Source organism: Mobula birostris, chromosome 24 (assembly GCF_030028105.1).
Source record: "Mobula birostris isolate sMobBir1 chromosome 24, sMobBir1.hap1, whole genome shotgun sequence".
Classification (NCBI taxonomy): Eukaryota; Metazoa; Chordata; class Chondrichthyes; order Myliobatiformes; family Myliobatidae; genus Mobula; species Mobula birostris.
The window spans coordinates 7244862-7265266 of NC_092393.1; the positions used below are offsets into that span (position 1 = coordinate 7244862).

At 42.9% G+C, this 20405-nt stretch overlaps 1 protein-coding gene across 1 annotated transcript in view; it reads left to right on the plus strand.

Moving 5' to 3' along the window:
- LOC140187413 (growth factor receptor-bound protein 2) overlaps positions 1-20405 on the plus strand; it is a 145203-nt gene that overhangs the window by 34518 nt on the left and 90280 nt on the right. The gene's annotated exons all lie outside the window — the stretch shown is intronic.

Consider the following 20405-nt stretch of genomic DNA (forward strand, 5'->3'; position numbering starts at 1 on the left):
TTCTGGAAAGGAAAGCCTCTTCCTGGGACCAGATGCTGTGGAGATAAAGGAAATGAGAAAAGAGAAATGGCATTTTTACAGGAGATAGTGGGAAAAGATAGAGGTGGTGGGAGTTTTCTGTTAATATAAGATATCTGTAGACAGCTTGTTTCCAGAGATGGAGACAGATCAAAAAAGGGAAGAGGGGAATGGACCAAGTGTATTTTAGGGCAGAGTGGAAGTTAGTTGTAAAGTTGATGAAATCGACAAGCTCAGCATGGGTGCATGAAGCAGCACCAATGCAGTGGCCAACGTAGCACAGAGTTGGGGAGCATTACCAGGGAAGGCTTGGCACGTGGACTGTTCCATTTAGCCACTGAAAAGGCAATCATAACTAGGGTTCCTGTGGGTGCCCATAGCTGCATTTTGTGATTGGATAAAGTGGGAGAAATTGAGGGTGAGGACCAGTTCTGCCAGATGGACGAGGGTGTTGTGATGGAGGGGAACTGGTTGGGTCTTCTGTCAAGAAAGAAGCAGAGCTTTAAGGTGTTATTGATGGGGGATGGAATTGTGTGGGAACTGGACCTCAATGGTGAAAATGAGGTGGTCAGAGCCACGGAATTGAAAATTGTTGAGATCGAAACCACGTAGAAACATCACGGATGTGGAAGGGACAGAACCAAGGTATGCAGACACAAATTCAGTGGGGCTGGGGCAGGCAGAAACAATGGGCCTATCCAGACAGTCAGGTTTGGGGATCTTGGGTAGAGCGTAGAAAGGAGAAGTGTGGGGTAAGGAACTATGAGGTTAGTAATTGTGCAGGAGACAATGTCCTGATGGTCCTGAGTGGGGTCTTTTCAATGGGTAAGAAAGAGTAGTTATTTTAGAGTTGCTGCCTGGCCTCAGTAAGGTCCAGCAGACTCCAACAGCACCCCCTTTGTCTGCGGGTTTGATGGTAAGGTTGGGATTCTGTATGTGAACTTAGAAGCACTGAAAAGTTTCTTCTCTGTTTAACTTGTTGACATTAACTTTGTACAATCAGTTTTGGCCATGTTATATTCTGTGCCAATAAATAAATTAGCATTTTTTTTAAACTTCCTCTCTATGCCGTTAGAAGTTTAAATGGTAATTTGCAGCAGCAAAAGGGTTATCCCTTGGGGTTTGGAATGAGTTAACATTGGGGATTTAATCATAATTTCATCAATTATTTTGATACTATCTGGTGAATCTATCCTCTGGTTCCAAGGACAATTTAAACTTCAAATTGTTGAGACAGCAAGTCAAAAGATCTTGCGTGGCAGTAGAAGTTGCATCAGGATGTCTTGATATTCTTAAATAGTCTTATCTTTTATGATCTTATAAATTAAGAGCAGAATTCAGCCATTCAGCCCATCTAGTCTAGTCTGTTCTGTCATTCAGTCATGGCTGATTTATTATCCTGTTGAACCCCATTCTCCTGCTTTCTCCCTGTAATCTTCGATACACAGATTAATCAAGAACCTATCAATCTCCACTTTAAAAATACCCAGTGCTTGGCCTCCACACCACAGCCTTTGTGGTAACAAATTCTGCAAATGGCTAATGAAATTCTTCCTCACTCCTTTAAAAGGACATCCTTCTGTTCAGAGGTTGTGCCCCTAATTCCAGACTCTCCCTCAATTGGAAACATCTTCTCCGTGTCCACTCTATCCAGTCCTTCCAATATTTTTTAGGTTTCATTGACATCTTCTCCTCCCCGCCCCCCCCCCCCCCCCCCCCAACCACCACCACCACCATTCATTTGAACTTATGGTAGCAATTATGCTAAAAGCCAGTTGGCTTGATTTTTGGTAGTACTAGGTAGGATAGGTGATTGGCAGGTGACCTTACCCCACCTTGGAGATTTTACTGGTGTTTCAGTTTAGTATAAACAGTTCCACATTTTCCATCAGTGCCCTCTGCTCAACATTGCTTCAATCTCTATTTGACATTCTGAAATAGAACCACATTTTCAGATTTGCCAGGGTGTACAACTAACTTGGCCATTGTTTGTATTTGCTTAAAAATGCTTTAATGTGGCTTGTGTATAAGACCTGCATGGTTCATTTATCTTGTTTTGGTCTAGACCTCAGTAGTTTCCACTACTGAAAATCATTTTCTGTACAGGAAAAGATCTGATAATTTGTAAATTCCTTTCCCTGCATTCACTTAATTCTGCTGCTCTTTTTGTTACAAACACAGCTACCACATCCAAACTTGGCCAATTTATCTCCTGATTATTCAGCATCCACAAGCTCTGTTTCTGCTTTTATTCCCATTGTTTAATCAGTGCCTTGGAAGATTTATTTAATGACATAACTTCCAGGAGCGCTGTCAATTCTATACACTGGATTTGAATTGTTGCTGTTGGTACTTGTCATTTGCCAGATATCTTATTCCTCTTCAGACATGTCCCCAAAGCATTTACTTCTGGTAACCTCCGGAAATTTTCTGTTTCTTGGCACTGCCTGATTGCCTGCCACATGTAAAAAGGCTTCTTTTCCTGTAAGTAGCGGTATGAGCAACTAGATTTTTAATCCTGCTGAACTGTATTCTGTGGTAACACACATCAAAGTTGCTGGTGAACGCAGCAGGCCAGGCAGCATCTCCAGGAAGAGGTACAGTCAACGTTTCAGGCTGAGACCCGTCGTCAGGACTAACTGAAGGAAGAGTTAGTAAGAGATTTGAAAGTGGGAGGTGGAGGGGGAGATCCAAAATGATAGGAGAAGACAGGAGGGGGAGGGATGGAGCCAAGAGCTAGCTAGGTGATTGGCAAAGGGGATATAAGAGGATCATGGGACAGGAGGCCCAGGGAGAAGGAAAGGCAGGGGGGACCCAGAGGATGGGCAAGGGGTATAGTCAGAGGGACAGAGGGAGAAAAAGGAGAGTGAGAGAAAGAATGTGTGTATAAAAATAAATACAGATGGGGTATGAGGGGGAGGTGGGGCATTAGTGGAAGTTAGAGAAGTCAATGTTCATGCCATCAGGTTGGAGGCTACCCAGACGGAATATAAGGTGTTGTTCCTCCAACCTGAGTGTGGCTTCGTCTTTACAGTAGAGGAGGCCGTGGATAGACATGTCGGAATGGGATGTGGAATTAAAATGTGTGGCTACTGGGAGATCCTGCTTTCTCTGGCGGACAGAGCATAGGTGTTCAGCAAAACGGTCTCCCAGTCTGCGTCGGGTCTTGCCGATATATAGAAGGCCACATCGGGAGCACCGGATGCAGTATATCACCCCAGCCGACTCACAGGTGAAGTGTCGCCTCACCTGGAAGGACTGTCTGGGGCCCAGTTGGCTCCCCTCCCCCTCCCACTTTCAAATCTCTTACTAACTCTTCCTTCAGTTAGTCCTGACGAAGGGCCTCGGCCTGAAACGTCGACTGTACCTCTTCCTAGAGATGCTGCCTGGCCTGCTGCATTCACCAGCAACTTTGATGTGTGTTGCTTGATTTCCAGCATCTGCAGAATTCCTCTTGTTTGTGTATTCTGTGGTGTCTGGTCTTTATCTCTCTCCAATGTTGAATTTCTACTAGTTTGGGCAGTCTGTAGATGTTTGAGTCATGCTCAAACTCTTATTTTGTTTTTCAAAAGTTCTTATAAAATAACGCTCTTGCTTAGTGCTTGACAAAAATCAAAACTTCACTGAGGATCTAGCAAATAATTTTCTACGGCAAAATATTCATTCCCGCAAACCTGATTGAGAAGTTACAGAACCTGGGCCTCTGTACCTCCCTCTGCAATTGGATCTTTGACTTCCTAATTGGAAGACCACAATCTGTACAGATTGGTGACAATATCTCTTCCTCGCTGACAGTCAACACTGGTGCACCTCAGGGGTATGTGCTTAGCCCACTGCTCTGCTCTACTCTACACCTATGAATGTGTGGCTAAGCATAGCTCAAATACCATCTATACATTTGCTGCTGATACAACCATTGTTGGTAGAATCTTAGATGGAGGCGAGAGGGCGTACAGAAGCGATATATGCCAACTAGTGGAGTGGTGTCACAGCAACCTTGCACTCAACATCAGTAAGACGAAAGAGCTGATTGTGGACTTCAGGAAGGATAAGATAAAGGAACACAATCAATCCTCAGAAGGATCAGAAGTGGAGAGAGTGAGCAGTTTCAGGTTCCTGGGTGTCAAGACCATGGTGATGGTGTTGAGACTAGCGCTTGATTTGGATTGAAGTGAGGAAGAGTTGCGCAGTGTCGGCCTCACTGTCTTGCCAATTCCCATCTGAATCCAGCGGCAAGACAAAAATTGAGAGGGCTGGAGATGGGACTAGGCGCAGTGGACACAATATGTAGATAAGCTTACAAGATGAGAGGCTGTACTTGATCTGGTATTGGGAAGTGAACCTGGTCAGGTGTCAGATCTGTCAGTGGGAGAGCATTTTGGATATAATGATCACAATTCTATCTCCTTTGCCATAGCTTTGGAGAAGGATAGGAACAGACAAGTTAGGGAAACGTTTAATTGGAGTAAGGGGAAATATGAGGCTATCAGGCAGGAACTTGGAAGCATAAATTGGAAACAGATGGTCTCAGGGAAACATACGGAAGAAATGTGGCAAATGTTCAGGGGATATTTTCGTGGGGCACTACGTAGATATGTTCCAGTGAGACAAAGAAAGGATGGTAGAGTACAGGAACTGTGGTGCACAAAGGCTGTTGTAAATCTAGTCAAGAAGAAAAGAGCTTACAGAAGGTTAAAAAAAAAACTAGGTAATGATAGAAATCTGGAAGATTATAAGGTGAGCAGGAAGGAAATTAAGAATTAAATTAGGAGAGCCAGAAGGGGCCATAAGAACGCCTTGGCGGGCAGGATTAAGGAAAACCCCAAGGCATTCTAGAAGTATATGAAGAGCAAGAGGATAAGATGTGAGAGAATAGGACCAATCAAGTGTGACAGTGGAAAAATGTGTATGGAACTGGAAGAGATGGCAGAGGTACTTAATGAATACTTTGCTTCAGTATTCACTATGGAAAAGGACCGTGGCGATTGTAAGATAACTTACGGTGGACTGAAAAGCTTGAGCATGTAGATATTAAGGAAGAGGATGTGCTGGAGCAGTTGGAAAGCATAAGGTTGGATAAGTTACCGGGACCGGACGGGATGTACCCTAGGCTACTGTGGGAAGCAAGGGAGGAGATTGCTGAGCCTCTGGCGATGATCTTCACATCATCAATGAGGATGGGAGAGGTTCTGGAGGATTGGAGGGTTGCGGATGTTGTTCCCTTATTCAAGAAAGGGAGTAGGGGTAGCCCAGGTAATCATAGACCAGTGAGTCTTACTTCAGTGGTTGGTAAGTTGATGGTGAAGATCCTGAGAGGCAGGATTTATGAACATTTGGAGAGGGATAATATAATTATGAATAGTCAGCATGGCTTTGTCAAAGGCAGTTTGTGCCTTACAAGCCTGATTGAATTTTTTGAGGATGTGACTAAGCACATTGATGAAGGTAGAGCTGTAGATGTAGTGTATATGGATTTTAGCAAAACATTTGATGAGTTACCCCATGCAAGACTAATTTATTAGAGAAAGTAAGGAGGCATGGGATCCAAGAGGATGTTGCTTTATGGATCCAGAACTGGCTTGCCCACAGAAGGCAAAGAGTGGTTGTAGGCAAGTCATATTCTGCATGGAGGCTGGTGACCAGTGATGTACCTCAGGTATCTGTTCTGGGATCCCTACTCTTAGTGATTTTTTAAAATGACCTAGATGAAGAAATGGAGGGATGGGTTGGTTAATTTGCTGATGACACAAAGGTTGGGGGTGTTGTGGATAGTGTCGAGGGCTGTCAGAGGTTACAGCAGGACATTGATAGGATGCATAACTGGGCTGAGAAGTGGCAGATGGAGTTCAACCTGGATAAGTGTTTATCGGCATCCGTTAGTCTCGTGGGACCATGGATTTGCGCCTTGGAATGTTTCCAGGCACAGGCCTGGGCAAGGTTGTATGGAAGACCGGCAGTTGCCCATCTGCAAGTCTCCGCTCTGCACGCCACCGATGTTGTCCAGGGGAAGAGCACTAGGGCCGATGCAGCTTGGCACCGGTGTAGTCGCAGAGCAATGTGTGGATAAGTGCCTTGCTCAAGGACACAACATGCTGCCTCAGCTGAGGCTCGAACTAGCGACCTTCAGATTACCAGACTGACGCCTTAACCACTTGGCCACGTGCCAACACAGTGTGAGGTAGTTCATTTTGATAGGTCAAATATGATGGCAGAATATAGCATTAATGTCAAGACCCTTGGCAGTGTTGGAGGATCAGAGGGATCTTGGGGTCCGAGTCCATAGGACATCAAAGGTGCAGAGGAGATTTACAAGGATGTTGCCTGGATTGGGGAGCATGCCTTATGAGATTAGGTTGAGTGAACTTGGCCTTTTCTCCTTGGAGCGACGGAGGATGAGAGATGACCTGATAGACGTGTATAAGATGATGAGAGGCATTGATCGTGTGGATAGTCAGAGGCTTTTTCCCAGGGGTGAAATGGCTAGCCCGAGAGGGCATAGTTTTAAGGTGCTTGGAAGTACAGAGGAGATGTCAGGGGTAAGTTTTTTATGCAGAGAGTGGTGAGTGCGTGGGATGGGCTGCTGGCGGTGGTGGTGGAGGCAGAAACTATAGGGTCTTTTAAGAGACTCCTGGATGGATACATGGAGCTTAGAAAAATAGAGGGCTCTTGGGAAGCCTAGGTAGTTCTAAGGTAAGGACAGGTTTGGCACAGCTTTTTGGGCTGAAGGGCCTGTATTGTGCTGTAAGTTTTCTATGTTTTACTATAGGAGGAGGAGAAGATGGCGGCGCGATGCAGTGCGCACGGCCTCTCCGGTGAATGATATCTGTAATCTGTTAAGTAGGGTACCGTACACAATTCCGATTTGATGGAGACAGACGTGAGAGTACGGAGGAACATCTGGAGAAACTTCTGAAATGCCTGCTTCGCTGCTGCTGTTACTGTGTGGTCCAGAATCTCCGGGGGAGAAGGCCCCAAATCCTCGGCTTTGCTTGTTTTGGCGGCTGGGACGAGGTCGAAGGTGCTCGGCAGAGGATGGCACTCGGGAGGCTGTATCGGAGGGGCTGGTCGGAGGCTCGAAGTTTTCGGATGGACGGACTCAGTGTTGGCTGTTGTCGGATACTTCCAATGCATCGGCAGTTGTTGGCGCTTGGAGGTTTATGGCAGGGAGTTTCTCCCCTTGCAGCCTGCTATTGGGGACTGGGGAATCAATCGACAAAGTGAGTTTGGCTTGTGGAAGTTGACGAAGATGATGTTGAAGAGGTTTTGGCATCCCGTGACCAAGAACTGATAGATGAAGAGCTGATGCAATTGGAAGAGGAAAGGATAACAATCGAAACCGAATGCAGTAGCGAATGGACCGAAAGTGAAGTTGTCCAGGAACTGAATGTGAAGCAACCGCGTGAGATTTCGCTGCAATGATTGCAGAAAAGTGCGACTTTAATTTTGAAAGGGTACGTAGGTTTAGGGCATATTTGCAGGATGGTTTGAGTGCTTACAAAGAACTGTATGGTAGAAAAATGCGTGAGGCTAAGCAGTCAAGCAAGCCTTCCACATCAGCCACAGCAGACGACGAACCTCGACCTTCGACATCGAGGCAGGCAGACACAGAAGAAGATGACCTGCCTGCCCTAATGGAAACAGACAGCGATGAGATGACACCCCAGTGTCCCACCACCCTAACCTCTGGGCCGCAGACCAATATATTGCCGCGAAGAATGCAGTGCTAGCCGTGATGCACCCAGCACATCGGCAATCGCCTCTGATCTAGGCTGACATTTGCGTGCACCTAATTAATTAGCTTGTTTATTTCGGCTTTTTTCTTGAAGATGTGCTGGGTGCATCCTGGCTACCACTGCACCCCTACATGTTTCGTGGATCAGTATCGGTCGGTGGCCTGGAGGTTGGGGACTACTGCACCATCCCACCACCCCAACCTCCGACGACTCAGCCTAACACACCATTATCAGTGTGCTCGGCGCTGTCTTCCCGATTCCGGTAAGTGAAACTACACTGTACATACATTATTTCTACTTTATATAGGCTGTGTATTTTTATGTGTTATTTGGTATGATTTGGCAGCTTCATAGTTTAAAGGTTACTGGAGAGAGTGCTTCTGCTGAGAGCGCTTGCGTGAGATTTTTGCTACAGAGAACAGTGTGGTAATGATTGTAGAAAAGTATTTCTGCTTTATATAGGCTGTGTATTTATCATACCATTCCTGCTTTTACTATATGTTACTGTTCTTTTAGGTTTTATGTGTTATTTGGCATGATTCGATAGGTTATTTTTTGTGTCTGTGAACGCTCAGAAATTTTTCCCATATAAATAAATGGTAATTACTACTTTACGACATATCGGCTTACGAACCGTTTCACAGGAACACTGTACCTTCGGATGGCGGGGGAAACCTGTAGTTAGAAAATGAAAATGCCTGCCCCATGCAGTAGGTGAAATGAATAGCAAAGTAACATCAATTGAAAACTGGTGAGAATAAAACTTTATGCCAATAGATGAAATAAAATAATCTGAAAGCCTCACTTTCAGAGATCAGTGATCAACTGTTTGCTATATACATTTACGTGTACACTGGATTTTGGTTAATTGGGACACTGCGACCAGTGCATTTTGGCCCAATTAAGAGGCTATCCCAATAAGTTGAAGTTTCATAGAAATAGTTAAGAATTAAGGAAAACTGCTGTTTAACTGAGTAACAAATGATGCATTTAAATGAAAAACAGAACAAATTAGAACACTACCAATACTACTACAGTACTAAAACTGCATTAGTTTCTAATGGTTATCAGAGGAATTCATCCAGTGTACACTGCCTCATCCTTTTGACTGTAATTGAACAAAATCAGCACAGACACCTAGAGCAGATTGACTGCATTGAAATACTGCACTATCTTGAAATAAACAAAGGGAATCCTGGCTATTTTCTTGAAGAGTTTCTCTTAGTTCTTTAAGAGTTGCCTCAAATAAGCATCTGTCCTGATGAACTGATTGCTCAATTAACTGGAATCCACTGTATAAGGAATTTGGGTACAAGTGCAGAGCTCACAGCCCTGATTCTGTGCTGCACGTTCTTTGTAATTTTGATTTAGCATGGGAAGCTCAGATTCCTTCAAAGGAGCATTATTTTGCTATTCCTTCTAATACTTAATTCCGTCATGTTTTAAATTTACTTCTGCAGTGTTGTAAAACAGAGATACCTAGATACAAGAATATAGTTCCCTGAAAGTGGCAACACTGGTAGGGTGGTGAAGAACACGTATGGTGCACTTGTCTTCATTGAGTCAAGAGTATGGTCTGTCATCTTACAATAGTACAAGATGTGTCTTAGACTGCACTTGCAGTATTGCATGCAGTTCTGGTTGCCATGCTGTAGGAGAGCGAGAGTGCAGAGAAGATTCACTAGGATATTGCTTGGACTGGAGAGATGAGATAGACTTGGACTGTTTTCCTTGAAGCCAAAGTGGCTGAGGGGTGATCTTGCAAGGGTTGATAAAATTACGAGAGGCATAGATATGGTTGATAATTGCAGATTTTTCCCAGGGTAGAAGTCTAAAATTAGAGGACCTTTCACTGTGAGGGTCTATGGAATGAGGATGCAGTAGAGGAAGCTTCAATTGCAACCTTTAAAAGAAAACATTTGGACAAGAACATGTATATGAAAGGAAGGATGTAAGGCTAGTGCAGGAAAATGGGATTAGTTTAGATTAGCATTTTGGTTGGCATGGACAAGTTGGACTGAAAAGCCTTTTGCTGTATGGTAAAACTAATCTACAGAAAATAACTTAAATTTATATTATCTGCTCTATTTTAATTATCTTAGAACCCTACCTTACATACTTGTTGCCAAAGTAACTCAAATCTTTTATTTTCATGTGTATAAGACCTGAATTTTCATTTTGCTATTGGCTCACGGGTATTTCTCGCTTTAATTAGAATTAATGTCCTTACAAAGTGCAACTAGATTGAAGTCAGTAGATTTCAATTGTACATTCAAAGTCATGATTAAAATTTACTCGTAAATTTTATCATACCATTCACCAGTGCTTTCAACAAGTAAATGAGATTGATCAGCTGTCAATTGAAAAGGCACTTAAGGTAATTTCAAAACAATAGAATAGTTATGTAAATATTTTGCATGGTTGATATTTTCTCTAAAAATTCAGTCTAGTGATAGCAAATTTCTTGGTAGTAATTGTGTCAATGGTAAGCTGATATTTCTGAGTCAGTGGCTGAGCAACAGGAAGTGGTGTGTACACGAGAGCCTATGTGGCAGTACATGGATTGCATCAGTTCTTATGACTACCAAGTAACTGAATGCTGTTGTAATACTAAAAGGTAGAATACTGCCGTGGTATTGGCACTATATTGGCACCATGGTAATTAGTGTGACGTTATTACAGCTCGGTATTGGACATCAATCCCGACAACCTCTGAAAGGAGCCTCTGTGCATACTCCCGTGGAATGCATTGGTTTTCTCCGAGTGCTCTGGTTTCTTTCCTCGGTCCAAAGGCATACTGCGTCGTCAATTGGTCATTGTCCTGAGATTAGGTTAGGATTGGGTTGTCAGGAATTGCTGGCCAACATGGCTCGGAGAGCCAGAATGGCCCATCTGTATCTCTAAATAAAATGTATGAATCCAGGTGATCCCAGCTGCAAACCACTTCCTATTGCACAATGATTGACTTGATCATATCAACTTTCCCTGTCTACACAATTACTTGAAAGCAGGGGTTCCCAACCAGGGGTCTACCTACCTCAGTGATGGTAGGGGTCCATGACATTTAAAAAAAAGTTGGGAACCCCTGCTCTAAAGTTATCCGTTCTTGGGCTCAGATTTAGAGAAATGCCAGCAATTCTGTGCATGTTTGCTGATTGTGACTCATTTTACCCACCAGCAAGTTTTCACATGTGCAATCATAAATGTAGGAGTTCCATATTGTGTTAGCTGCTTATGCTATTTTACATCATTGTAGTCTGCCACTCTATTCACTTGATCCAATAGCGAAGAGTTGTGACAAGTCTCAAACACGTACATGAAAATGTTTCAAACAGCTTGCACTGGGTTGTTCCATTTGTTTCAATGAAGGAGAAAAGCTGTGAGAGATTAAGTGCAGATATTCAAAATCCTTATTCTTATTGGCTTCAGAAAGTTTTTAAGTGTCTCAGTGTCAGAAGCTCTGTTTCTGACAGTTTTGAATGGGTAGCGCTGTTTTCCTAACTGTTTCCCAAGTAGTGTGCTCTGAACTGGTCTCTGTATTCAACCTCATGAGATCTGACAATCTTAGAAACATCTCACTATAGGAAGGATGTGGAAGCACTGGAAAGGGTACAGAGGAGATTTACCAGGATGCTGCCTGGTTTGGAGAGTATGCATTATGATTAGAGATTAAGGGAGCTAGGGCTTTACTCTCTGGAGAGAAGGGGGATGAGAGGAGACATGATAGAGGTATACAAGATATTAAGAGGAACAGATAGAGTGGACAGCCAGTGCCTTTTCCCCAGGACACCACTGCTCAATACAAGAGGACGTGGCTTTAAGGTAAGGGGTGGGAAGCTCAAGGGGATATTAGAGGAAGGTTTTTTTACTCAGAGTGGTTGGTGTGTGGAATACACTGCCTGAGTCAGTGGTGGAGGCAGATACATTAGTGAAATTTAAGAGACTAGACCCGTATATGGAGGAATTTAAGGTGGGGGGTTATATGGGAGGCAGGGTTTAAGGGTTGGCATAACATTGTGGGCTGAAGGGCCTGTACTATGCTGTACTATTACCTACAGCACCATACAGGCCCTTCGTCCCAAAAAGTTGTGCCGAACATGTCCCTACCTTCGAAATTACTAGGCTTGCCTATAGCCATCTATTTTTCTAAGCTCCATGTACCTATCCAAAAGTCTCTTAAAAGACCCTACCGTATCCGCCTCCACCACCATTTCTGGCAGCCCATTCCACACACTCACCACTCTGAGTAAAAGACTTACCCCTGACATCTCTTCTGTACCTACTCCCCAGCACCTTAAACTTGTGTCCTCTTGTGGCAACTATTTCAGCCCTAGGAAAAAGCCTCTGACTATCCACACGATCAATGCCTCTTATCATCTTATACACCTCTATCAGATCACCTCTCATCCTCCGTCGCTCCAAGGAGAAAAGGCCGAGTTCACTCAACCTATTCTCATAAGGCATGCTCCCCAATCCAGGCAGCATCCTTGTAAATCTCCTCTGCGCCCTATCTATGGCTTCCACATCCTTCCTGTAGTGAGGCGACCAGAACTGAGCACAGTACTCCAAGTATGGTCTGACCAGGGTCCTATACAGCTGCAACATTACCTCTCGGCTCCTAAATTCAATTCCACAATTAATAAAGGCCATACACCGTATGCCTTCTTAACCACAGAGTCAACCTGCGCAGCTGCTTTGAGTGTCCTGTGGACTTGGACCCCAAGATCCCTCTGATCCTCCACACTGCCGAGACTTACCATTAATACTATATTCTGCCATCATATTTGACCTACCAAAATGAACCATTTCACACTTATCTGGGTTGAACTCCATCTGCCACTTCTCAGCTCAGTTTTGCATCCTGTCAATGTCCCACTATAACCTCTGACAGCCCTCCACACTATCCACAACACCTCCAACCTTTGTGTCATCAGGAAACTTACTAACGCATCCCTCGACTTCCTCATCCAGGTCATTTATAAAAATAACGAAGAGTAAGGTTCCAGAACAGATCCCTGAGGCACTCCACTGGTCACCAGCCTCCATGCAGAATATGACTCGTCCACAACCATTCTTTGCCTTCTGTGGGCAAGCCAGTTCTGCATCCACAAAGCAATGTCCCCTTGGATCCCATGCCTCCTTACTTTCTCAATAAGCCTTGCATGGGGTACCTTATCAAATGCCTTGCTGAAATCCATATACACTACATCTACTGCTCTTCCTTCATCAATGTGTTTAGTCACATCCTCAAAAAATTCAATCAGGCTCGTAAGTCACGACCTCCCCTTGACAAAGCTGTGCTGACGATTCCTAATCATATTATACCTCTCCAAATGTTCATAAGTCCTGCCTCTCAGGATCTTCTCCATCCACTTACCAACCACTGAAGTAAGACTCACTGGTCTATAATTTCCTGGGCTATCTCTACTCCCTTTCTTGAATGAACAAAATCCGCAACCCTCCAATTCTCCGGAACCTCCGGATGCAAACATCATCGCCAGAGGCTCAGCAATCTCCTCCCTCACCTCCCACAGTAGCCTGGGGTACATCTCGTCCAGTCCCGGTGATTTCAAAAGCTCCAGCACATCCTCTTTCTTAATATGTACATGCTCAAACTTTTCAGTGTGCTGTGAGTCATCACTACAATCACCAAGATCCTCTTCCATAGTGAATACTGAATTAAAGTATTCATTAAGTACCTCTGCTATTTCGTCCTGTTCCATACATACTTTCCCACTGTCACACTTGATAGGTCCTATTCTTTCACGTCTTATCCTCTTGCTCTTCACATACTTGTAGAATGCCTTAGGGTTTTCCTTAATCCTGCCAGCCAAGGCCTTCTCATGGCCCCTTCTGGCTCTCCTAATTTCCTTCTTAAACTCCTTTCTATTAACCTTATAATCTTCTAAATCTCTAACATTACCTAGCTCTCTGAACCTTTTGTAAACTCTTCTTTTCTTCTTGACTAGATTTATTAAAGTCTTTGTACACCACGGTTCCTGTACCCTACCATAATTTCCCTGTCTCATTGGAACGTACCTATGCAGATCTCCACACAAGTATCCCCAGAACATTTGCCGCATTTCTTCCGTACTTTTCCCTGAGAACATTTGTTTCCAATTTAAGCTTCCAATTTCTTCATCCCATCACCCCACTTTGTACTCAAATCATCTTGCAAAGAAAATGAAAGTGGATGTGAACACATGTAAACTTAGTTTGGAGATCTGGGAATAGATAACATTGGTGTGAATTGAGGTTTGGTTAACAGAAAGTAGGTCATGAGTGATCTTTACCTCTCTACTCTCGAAAAATATTCATCTTTTTTTTAAAAAGCAGAGGTTTAAGATTTTCAATGTGAGTGACTAGATTGGTGATAGACTGCTGTAGTCTGACCAAAAAGCAACTAATAATGATTTAGCTGAGAGGATCTTGCAATATACTGAATTTTGCTGGCAATACAAAGCTAGATGGCAGCAAGACTTGCAGGATGCGTAGGTATAGGCAAGTGGATAAATAGAACAACACATTTTTTATACAGAAAAATGCGATCTTCACTTCAACCCTGGAAATACATATAGTACATGAATGGTAAGAGTTTGAATGATACTGGTGTTCAGAGTGTCCTTGCATTTGCAAGTACAGCAATCAGTCTCTTATACATTTTTGCAATGTGATTCAAATATAAGAATAACTTGGTCTAATACATGAATCCTTAGCGAGTCTTTTTGAATATTGTGACTAGGTCTGCTCTTCCTCTCAGCCCACAGAAACAACAAGCAGTAAAGGTCCAACAGATTGATCCCTGAGATGACATATCTATTGGGTGTTAAGAGGTAGAGCAGAGTGATCTGTGTGCTTGGGTTAAAGGTGATATTATCGAAAATATACAAAGTTCTCATGGACCTTGATGGATAAGGTGCTGGGATAATGTTTTCTTTGGCTGGTGTGTCTAGAACAAGAAGCTGGCCATCTAGGATAGAGGTGACGAGAACTTCCTTTACTAAGAAGGAAGTGAATCTCTAGAATTGCTTATTCAACTGTGGAAGTTCAGTCACTTACGTTTAAAGAGGCTTTGACAGGCTTTTAGATATAAACTTGGGGCTTATGGGGAAAGTGGTTCTGAGATAGAAGTTCAACCATTTTCCTGAATGGCATTGTGGACATGAGGGGTTAACTGGTGTGTGTTCAGTAGAGTATGAGTGGTCATCTGATTGCAGAATTTATGCTAATCTGATAATCATGTCTTACTCTGTGAAGCTTCAAAAAACATTTTGGAGTTGAAGTAGAAACAATTTAAACCAGTGCTGTTTACATGGGTAGTTAATTGGGATGACACTTGCATCTAACTCAAGTAGGATAACATTTGTGTGCTTTGTATCTGTTCATGTTCTCAGTGTTCCACAGATCAGCTAAGTTAGGTGATGAGCAGCTCTCACTTCTACCCTGATATTAAGTCCAAGATGTACAGTGATGTATTGGTTCATTGATAAATGAATCTTCCCTTCATCTGAATTCAAGTTATGGGGGTATTGCAACCAAACTATTAATCCTAGCATTCACATTGGAGAGTGGTTGTTTCTAAAGCTCAAAGCTCATTCACTTTTTAATACCAGCATGTATTTAAAAGAATTGCACTGAGCTATTTATGGACCTTAAGGTTTCACACTTAGTTTATACCAAGTTAAACTTTTTTCTGCTAATTCCTATACCTCGGCAGTGTACCTCACTTCTCTAGTGTTAAGATACATTTAGTATTCCACACACCCTCTTAGAAAACCAATCTCCATAAACACCATTTGGACTGGAAATTTTGTCAGATATAAGGCAACCATAATGGAGAGTGCAGCTAAACACAGCCTGCAAAGTAATTTATCTGTTTTTTTTGAACAAGCAGTGCATAGCACTGTCACGGTTGAGCGAAGTAAAGAGAAAATACAAACCAAGTATCGTTAATTGGATAACCAGCTTCAATTTTATGCAGGAGGAAATGAAAATTGAAGACTTGAAGAATTGTATTGGTAGTCATTCAGACCTTGTATCTGTCATGGTGAAATAACAGCTATTGAGCTTCAGGTTGCACTGGAGGAGGTGAGTGGGGGCAGAAGAGAAGAAGAAAACAAAAAATGGGAAGTCATAATCATGCACTTTTCAGTACCTGAGGTGAAAGTAGTTCATCTCGAGCATTAACAGGTATCCTGTTTTGACACGGTAAGGTTAATGTCAACTCTTATTTGAAATTGCAATTGAATATGGAACCCTTGGTGTTAAAAAGCATACAAAGCAATGCATTGGAGTGAAAGGCAGAAAGGAATGGGAGGAAGTTGAGAAGGTTATCATCTTGTTACTGTGCCATTATTTAATTTTCATTTTTAAAAAATCCTCAGTGGTTGCAAAAGTCCCAAATCATACTTCCCACTGAATTTTTCAGATATAATTTTTTCAACTTCAGAGAGTGGAAGTTGGTTAAAATTTCTAATGAACATTTAGTTTCTTGGAACTGTTTTAATGAGTGCTGCTAGGATGGGCTGCTACTGAGCATCCACTCAGGAAGTGTGTCTGGCGTGACTCATTCCTAGCTAAGGAGAGGGAAGGCAGAGGTGTTGCATCTTTTTATTAACAGTACAAAGACTGGTTGCGGAGACCGCCAATGATGTCAGGCACATGACCTCTCATCCAGACCTGTCTACTTTCACAGAAAATTTCATCACAACAGGGAAAGTGTTACAAACTTCGAAGTTCAAAGACCAGTTACAGGCTGAATCGAGGTGGTGAGGTCCAGGGACCAGAGCATACTGAAGGAACTGAACCCACTGTTTCAGAACAATTGGCCCCAGAGCATACGAGGCAATTGAACCTGATGTTTGGATGTCGATTTAGACGCTGGGCCAGGGTGTTGGGGCCTGAGGGCTGGTTCAGATTGCTGCTCCATGACTCGGCTCTGCAGTGAACTATGGAACTCTCTTTGCAGACTTCAGTTCAGAATGCTGTTTGCTTGCGTTTATTGTTTGCATGATTTCTGTCTGCATGTTGGGTGCTCAATAGTCTTTTGAGTTTCTTTGTTTTGTGGCTGCTGATTAGGAGACAAATCTCAAGGTTGTATAATGTATACATATGTTGATGATACTTTGAACCTTGAGCTAGACATGGAGCAATAGAAGGTTAACTCCCAATACTAAGGAAAGGTTGGATATGCATGGGACAGATTAGTAATGCAGAACCATTTTTTATAATTTATAAAAGAACAATTGCGTATAGAATAATGGTGCTTGTGCTCACATTGAATAGAATTTAAATCTACTTGTGCATCTGAAGAAACAAAGCTCATGACCTGACCCATAATTTGAATAATCAAACTCCACTTGGGTGTTTTATGGGAGAAGTTTCCATCTTACTCCAGTTACTTGTTGTTCTCCCCATTATATCAAAATGCTGCAAAAGATTCAGGTCAGGCTCCTAAGCTGATGTACAGGGCAACAGAGCACAGCCTGCTCTTAAGGAAATTTTAGGATTCCTTTGATCCCCACCATTACATCTATAAGCTGTCGTGTGTGGTACTTGGCTTGAGTTGCAAATCAGGTTTTATTTCCTTGACTCGGTGCAAACGCTTGCCTTGTGGTGCTGACTGCACAGTCAAGAGTTAAACAAAGCTTTGTTCTTTGGTCTATCATAAGTATAGTTTTTTAAAGCAGACATTGGGCGATAGAAATAGTTCAGGGATTCAATTTTCTATATCCTGGCCCATCCCTAGTGAGGCTATGCAGTAGAAATCAAGATTCAAGGAGATTGGTATTTTGTGTGTTTTTTTTCCCGGAAGTGGCTTTGTGACATTCTTAAATTGGAATCAATTACAAATATTTTACCAAGATATAGTTGTTAACAAAAAGCAGAAGTTTAACTGAAGCACAAAAAAAACTTTAAACTCATACTTTGGATCACTTACTATCATAATAGTAGGGTACAGTTACTTCATGTACAAGAACTAATCTAACCTCCCTCATGCAGATACTTGGTGACTTCAAATAGCCACCTGCCCATCTTGGAATTTTCTGTTTATTACAAACAGCCAGTATATCATTGAGTTCACTGGCTGATTCATCACAATATGGAAGAATGGAATTGATATTCCTCCATAAATTAAGATTCAGTCCAGTATAGACAAGTTGAAGGTTTCATATGTTACGCAGCGTTAATCCCAATTAGCCTTTAAATTTAAATCACGGGAAAGAGTGGTGTATTTGGATCACATGAGAATTGACACTGCAACACTGTGTTTAACAAGAATTGTGGCATCTTCAGAGAATTCCATATCTAATGATTCATAGCAACAATTTTTGTACTTCCAGTATTTTCTGTTTCTGACGTCGTATCGTGTATTTAAAAAGTAAAATGCTACACAGTAACCAAGCTTCAAATGTTGTCTTTAGCAGCTTGTTCCTTTTTCTTTCTATAGTCCAGCAGTCTGAGATCTCTGAGAACTATAACCAATTACATCCACATTGGGTGATTATACACGTGAGATTGTGATGACCATGTCATACAATAACAAAAATGATCATAATCAAATATTTCTATCCCATTCTTGGGGCATAACAGAACATGGTTTGTGAGCTTGCCCAGTGATAGATATATGCTGTTAAGTGTATTACTGCAGCACCATAATCTGATCAGCAGGGAAAGACGGTTTCACCATTACCTTTATAAATGGCAAGATATTATAGTTTCATACATATGGGACCCGGAGCGATAGAGCAGTGAAAGAAGTGCATGGAGTAAAGCCAGATCTAACATATAGAGAGGCTTTGAGGAAAGAGTAGCAGAATAAAGGGTGTAAAGGTAGTAAGGTAGAAGGGCTAAAGTGCATGTACTTCGATGCAAGAAGCATCAGGAACAAAGGTGATAAACTGAGAGCTTGCATACATACATGGAATTATGATGTAGTGGCCATTACAGAGACTTGGCTGGCACCAGGGCAGGAATGGATTCTCAATATTCCTGGAGTTCAGTGCTTTAAGAGGGATAGAGAGGGGGTGAAGGGGAGGAGGGGTGGCATTACTGGTCAGGGATACTATTACAGCTACAGCGAGGATGGGTATGTAGCAGGATCCTCTTTTGAGTCAACATGGCTGGAAGTCAGGAACAGGAAGGGAGCAGTTACTCTCTTGGGGGTATTCTGTGGGCCCCCTGGTAGCAGCAGAGATACAGAGGAGCAGATTGGGAGGCAGATTTTGGAAAGGTGCAAAAATAACAGGGTTGTTATCATGGGTGACTTTAACTTCCCTAATATTGATTGGCACCTGATTAGTTCCAAGGGTTCAGACGGGGCAGAGTTCATTAAGTGTATCCAGGACGGATCCCTGTCACAGTATGTTGACAGGCCGATTGGGGGAATGCCATACTAAATCTAGTATTAGGTAACAAACCGGGTCAGGTCACAGATTTCTCAGTGGGTGAGCATCTGGGGGACAGTGACCACCGCTCCCTGGACTTTAGCATTATCATGGAAAAGGATAGAATCAGAGAGGACAGGAAAATGTTTAATTGGGGAAGGGCAAATTATGAGGCTATAAGGCTAGAACTTGTGGGTGTGAATTGGGATGATGTTTTTGCAGGGAAATGTACTATGGACATATGGTTGATGTTTAGGGATCTCTTGCAGGATGTTAGGGATAAATTTGTCCCAGTGAGGAAGATAAAGAATGGTAGGGTGAAGGAACCATGGGTTACAAGTGAGTTGCAAGGATTAGATGGGTCTATTGAGGAATATAGAGTAACAAGAAAGGAGAAGGGGTTGAGAGCAAGAAGGGGGCATGAGAAGGCCTTGGTGAGTAGGGTAAAGGGAAACCCCAAGGCATTCTTCAATTATGTGAAGAACAGAAGGATGACAGGAGTGAGGATAGGACCGATTAGAGATAAAGGTGGGAAGATGTGCCTGGAGGCTATGGAAGTGAGCAAGGTCCTCAATGAATACTCCTCTTCAGTATTCACCAATGAGAGAGAAAATATGAGTGAGATTGATGTCCTGGAGCCTGTGATATTAAGGGAGAGGAGGTGTTGGAGTTGTTAAAATACATTAGGACAGATAAGTCCCCAGGCCCTGACGGAATATTCCCCAGGTTGCTCCACGAGGCGAGGGAAGAGATTGCTGAGCCTCTGGCTAGGATCTTTATGTCCTCGTTGTCCATGGGAATGAAGGGAGGTAAATGTTGTCCCCTTGTTCAAAAAAGGTAGTGGAGGTAGTCCGGGTAATTATAGACCAGTGATCCTTACATCTGTGATGGGAAAGCTGTTGGAAAAGATTCTTAGAGATAGGATCTGTGGGCATTTAGAAAATCATGGTCTGATCAGGGACAGTCAGCATGGCTTTCTGAAGGGCAGATCGTGTCTAATAAGCCTGATAGAGTTCTTTGAGGAGGTGAGCAGGCATATAGATGAGGGTAGTGCAGTGGATGTGATCTACATGGATTTTAGTAAGGCATTTGACATGGTTCCACATGGTAGGCTTATTCAGAAAGTCAGAAGGCATGGGATCCAGGGAAGTTTGGCCAGATGGGTTCAGAATTGGCTTGCCTGCAGAAGGCAGAGGGTGGTGGTGGAGGGAGTACATTCAGATTGGAGGGTTATGACTGGTGGTGTCCCACAAGGATCTGTTCTGGG